Source organism: Musca autumnalis, unplaced genomic scaffold (genome assembly GCF_047663935.1).
Source record: "Musca autumnalis isolate F117 unplaced genomic scaffold, ASM4766393v1 scaffold_1, whole genome shotgun sequence".
NCBI lineage: Eukaryota > Metazoa > Arthropoda > Insecta > Diptera > Muscidae > Musca > Musca autumnalis.
The window spans coordinates 82,198,516-82,204,515 of NW_027411644.1; positions in this window are offsets into that span (position 1 = coordinate 82,198,516).

Below are 6,000 nucleotides of genomic sequence, written 5' to 3' on the forward strand. Positions count from 1 at the left end.
ATAGGTTCTCCGACAAATATTCCGATGTGTTACAAACAGAATCATAAAGTTAATTATACCCTTCATATTATGGTGGAGGCTTTAATTAAAGAAAATTTATATTTTACATCTGGAGATACCATTGCATGAGGGTTATACCAAAACGTCGATTTATCGTCAATTCGGTTCGAATATCTAGAGGTGTCAATATTAGATAGATACATTGTAGATAGATTACTAAGCCTCACACGAAGATCCGAAACGACGGGCCAGCAACGCGGAACCGGGTCAGCTAGTTCTTATATAAATCGGACTTGAATACAAATGAATGACTATATTTACTCCAAAACACATGGAACAAAATATAACAAAACTTCATATCTTGTATAATTCGGAAAAAAAGGAGGTTGAAAAAAATTTTGTAGGGGGTTCTATTCATGTAAGCGGCAGTGTATAAGACTTGCACAACTATGATCGTATACTCACAGTACTGGTTTTTATACCCTCAGCATTTATGGCAACGAGGGTATATCGGCCTTTTTGTAGAAAATTTACTTATGTTGAAACTGAGGTATGGGGTATTGTAACTCGCGAATTGTTGTAATAAACCATAACTTTTGAGCGCATTTAGGTAAAATAAACTGTTTTAGCACGATTCACCGATGGATTTCTTAAAATTATAATTTGAGCGGAAGCTGTGGTCATATTAATGTAAAAAAAGAGGAAAAAATAGTTGAAGGAAACGAGTTTTTTAAGTCAATTTTCAATTAGTGGCTTTACAATTACGCATGTTTTGATGTATAACTCGGGCGTGTGGCCTTCAAAGGTTCACAACAATCTCAGCTTAAAGTCGAAATTTTTGTGCGTAAATTTTTCTAAAAAAACAGTTTTTTGGATAGACGGGTTTTAGATGTGTTATTACTTTACTACTTAGATAAATAGAGCGAAACGCATATTTAAAATATGCGAAAACAGATATTGAAAAACGTTCGCGAATCCGGAGATATAATAGATTTTTTCTAAAAACTGAGTGCGATGCTACATCCACGGTTCTTGATGGATCGCATTGAAATGACATAGGATGATGTATGTTTTAATGGTGATCATTGAAATCGGATGCGCCTAAAATGCAAATGTACTTCGTGGAAATTATGGGCATTTTACTGTTTTTTGCACCCTAACATGCAACTGATGCTACATCGTGGTCGCCAAATGGAATTTCACAAAGTGTATATCAAATAAGAGGGATAGATTCGCTGTTTTGGAAAATCGGATGCGCATCTTGTGATTTCCACTATTACGCGGTTTATATGCGTTTCAAATGTTGTAATATTCAATATAACATTATTTTAATGTTATGCCACAATTGGAATTCCTTGTGATTTAATATAATGTTCTAAAAATATTCGCCAATAGGAAAACTATAAGCGAAAAATTTGGTGCAACGGAATATTTTCATTTTTGCGTGGAATTTTGACGAAAATGACGAAGAACTCAAATATTTTTCTTCAACCTTTCCTATAAAACCATAAAAAAATAAAATTAGAATAAGATGATTTTTATTTTTTTCGTCATATTTTCTTTGTATTTTTGCAAATAACATGAATACTATAGCTCCAAACATCCCGACTTAGGTTTCATTTTATTCTGCATGCTGCTATAATTTTTTATATATATTTTTTGTAAGTAGAAGCGCTATTATTTCAAAAATATTTTTGTAAATACGTGAAATTATTTAACAAAATTAATTTTTCGCGAATCCATTGAAACTTTTCGAATTTTTTTGGATCATCGCAAAGGGTGCGAATTCAGTTAACGATAATAGGATATAACAGTTACTATATTAAGCCGCGATTTTTTTTAGAATTTTTTCTAATTAGCATAACTAAAACGGTCATATCTTTTGCGCGCAACGATCGAAGTTGGTAACGAAAACAGATTTGGAATGACGATTTTTTTCTTAATCTATGTACCAAAAATCATAGATGTAGTATCAATTTTTTTTTTTTGATTATTTTGAAATGGAAAAGACGATTTTAGAAATTTTTGCTGATATACACTTTCATACGGGCAAAATGTGTCTCATCGAAATAATGGTTTTAGACCCCAAGTATGTTTGGACGAAATCCGTTTCAGACAATTTGGAGTCGATTTAGCAATGTCCGTCCGTCTGTCTGTCTATCTGGCTGGTGCGCACGACTCTCTCAAACGTCTTAACCGATTCCAACCAAATTTTGGGTATCGTAATTTTTTGACTAAACTTAGTTTAAGTTCGAAGATGGACCATATAGGTCCACTCCTTCGGGTACCTCTTAAAGGGAGTAACCGATTTAGTCCATGCTTTGGACATCTTGAAATTTCTCCACACATAGATGAGGTTACAATATGGAGTCAATCGGTCCACTCCTTCGGGTACCTCCCACACACAATTTTGTAAAAGTTCAGTTTAGGACCAGCTCTCGAATAACTTTAATTTTTGTTGTAACAACTTGTGTTCACTGCCCCGCATACGACGGTACAAGTTTCATCAGGGGCAAGCTCGTAATTCCTGACAAAATAGCCTTAAAGTTGTAAAAAAAACCCTATGACACCGTGTATAGTTGTTGGAGCACAAGATAACTCTCGAACGGATCCGCCGTTTCCTTATATTTTGTCCGAACTTAGTTTAAGTTCGAATGTAAGCCATATCGGTCCATTCCTTCAGGTACCTCCCCCCACTAAAAATCAATAATTTTCGGAAAAATTGTGTGCACTATAACTCTTGAAGGGAGTGATCGATTTGGTCCATACTTTACACATCCTAACATATCCACCAGGTATAGATAAGGTTCGAATATGGACTATATTTCACACAAAATTTCGGATAGGTTCACTTTAAGACCTGCTCTCGGATCACTTTGATTTTTGTTTTTTGTACGATCGTACAAGTTTTTTCAGGGGCAAGTAAATACTTCCTGAGAAAACAGCCCAAAAGCTGTAAAAATCGGAAATTTGGCCTTCGACATATTTTGTCCAAACATAGTTTCAGTTCCAAGATGGGCAATACCGGTCCACCACTTCCAATACTTCCCCCCAAAATTAAAAAAATGTCACTAAAACGGTATGCACGATACACTTTTTTGAACGGGGTAAGCAATTTGCTCCAAACTTTCGATCTTCTAATATTTTGTCCAAATTTAGTTTAACTTCCAAAAATGACCCATGTTGGTCCTCTCCTTAAGGTACCTTCCCCGCAAAAGTTCAAAATGTTTGTTTAAGTGCAATTTAGGGTCTGTTCGAAGATCCTTTAGTAATGTATACCGTTGCTATTCGTTGTGGTCCTGTTTACAGCGATATTATGTTTTCCGTGGACAAGTTCATGCTTCCTGGCCTACTGGTCCGAATGTTATACGATGACCCACTGAAATGACTAGTGTGTGCGATATCTATCGAAAAGATAAGACCCCCAAAATAAGATCCACTTTCATAATGGACTATGTCGGTCCATTTCTTCAAGTACCTCCTCCGCAACACTTTTGAACATTAATCCTAATCCACATTTTTGTCTGAAAGTTCAAATGTTCAAAAGGGGTCTTAAAAATCTGAAAAGACCCTAAATGCATTCTATATGTCCGTAGATGAAAGTTTCAATTCACATAGGCTGAGGGTATATCTCTGTCGGCAAAGCCGACTGACACTTTTTTACTTGTTCTTTAAAAACTCGCGAGTTTTATGTTTGTATTTACTGTACTTAGCGGGCAAGAGAATATGTGGTCATTTGCAACGAATTCGCGGAAGTTAAAGACTGTTTTTAAGCCTTTGAATCCCGACTTTTTGTCCGTTGAGATAAATAAAATAAAATAAAATAAAATAAAATAAGACTTTTGTGGAAAAAAAAATTAATCAATACCTTGCGGTTAAGGTTTAACCAAATGTTGCCTGTTAAAAAAATTACGGTTAAAAAAACGAACAAAGTTTGTTTCTTAAATCTTTATATTTTCAATACTCATGATGCGAAAAACCATAAACTAATGAGCTCATATAATTCTAGAAGAAAACTTGATCTATATTTATGATATATACGTCACAAATTTGCTCCTTTTGAGGTAAATGGTGGGGTTCGTATAATTTGGAATGCTCGTATTGGCATTTTATAGAGTAGAAGCGCCGACAAAATATGGTTTATTTTGTTTGCAGACTCTATCACTGATAATATTATAATCGCAGTCGGCGTTTTCGTTATCAGGGCAATATTTCGCACATGCTACCGGTGTGGTATTTTTTTGTTATAGCCCTGGTGTATATACATACATACCGTCGTTAGCATAAATGCTGAGGATAACAAGTAAAAAAGTATCAGTCGGCTTTGCCGACAGAGATATACCCTCAGCCTGTGGATTGAAATACTTTTTTCCCAAAAAAAACTATTGTTTTTTCAAACTTTTAAGCGTATGAACCGACAAAAGTATGGATAGGATTAAAGCTCATCGATAGGTAGGGTTTTTTTTATCACACTAGCCTACGAAAAACATAATATCGCAGGCATGGACGTAGCCAGGAATAGCTAGGGAGGGGCAGCTGTCCCCCTCTAGAACCTACAAAACAATTCATTTGTCTGTAAAAAATATAAATATTACGAAAAAACAAGAACGACCAAATAGAATTCCTGGCTACGCCCATGATCGCAGGGCCACTAGGAAAACCTTCGGTAAAAATGCCCAAAGGATCCTCGAACAGACCCTTAACCACACAAAAATGTTAAACATTTGTGTGGGTGGTACCACAAGGATTGGACAGATAGGGCCCAAATTTGAGTTTCGACAATATTTAGAGATCCAAAGTTTTGACCAAATCTGTTGCTATGTCTATGAGAAATCGCGCGTACCATTTTAGCGAATGTTTTCGAATTGTTGTGGGGGAGTTACCGGAAGGACTGGACCTCTAAGCACCACCTTCGAATTTCATCTAATATTTGAAGAAATATTACAATATCCAAAGTATGGACGAACGCAGTATTCGGTTCGAGCTCTCCAGCCACTACATATGATACCATAGGGTTTTTTACAACTTTCGGGCTGTTTTCTCAAGAAGAATGGACTTGACTCTGAAAAAAATTTTACTGTCGTAATTGAGGCAGCGAATGCAAGTTGCTTCAACAAAAACTAAAGTGATTCGAGAGCAGGTCTTTAAGTGAATTTATCCAAAATTTTGTGTGGTATGTACCCGAAGGAGTGGACAAATATAGTCCATATTCGAACCTGATCTATATCTGGTAGTTATATTAAGATGTGTAAAGTATACACCAAATCGGTCACTCCCATCAAGAGTTATCGTGCGCATAATTTTTCCGAACATTTTTGTACTTTTGTGGGGTAGGTACCTGAAGGAGTGGAGCGTTATGGCTTATCTACGAACTTAAACTAAGTTTTCACAAAATATTACAAAGGCAGAACGGCAGATCCGTTCGAGAGTTATCTTGCGCTCCAACCACTACACACGGTGTCATAGGAGTTTTTTTGTAACTTTCAGGCTAGTTTCTCAGGAAGTAGGCACTTGCCCCTGATGAAACTTATACCGTCGTATTAGGGGCAGTGAATACAAGTTGCTGCAACAAAAATCAAAGCGATTCGAAAAGCAGGTCCTAAACTGAAATATTCCGAAATTTTGTGTGGGAGGTACCCGAAGAAGTGGACCCATTGAGTCCATATTGGAGCATCAGCTAAGTCTGGTAGAAGTTTCACGATGTGCAAAGTATGAACCAAATCGGTTATTTCCTTCAAGAGTTATCGTGCGCACACATTTTCCGAACTTTTGTGGGGGAGGTACCGGAAGGAGTGGACTGATATAACCCATCTTCGAACTTTAACTAAGGGGTAGTTTACACTATATGTAAATGTCATATGACATTAAATTTTCTATCGTTATATATTCGCTAATATGTGTAATATTTGAGATTTTCCACACCAGCAAAAATGTTAAAAAACTACGTCTCCACATTGCCTCCGTGGGTAAATATGGAATGTTTTTATTTCGTGTCATATG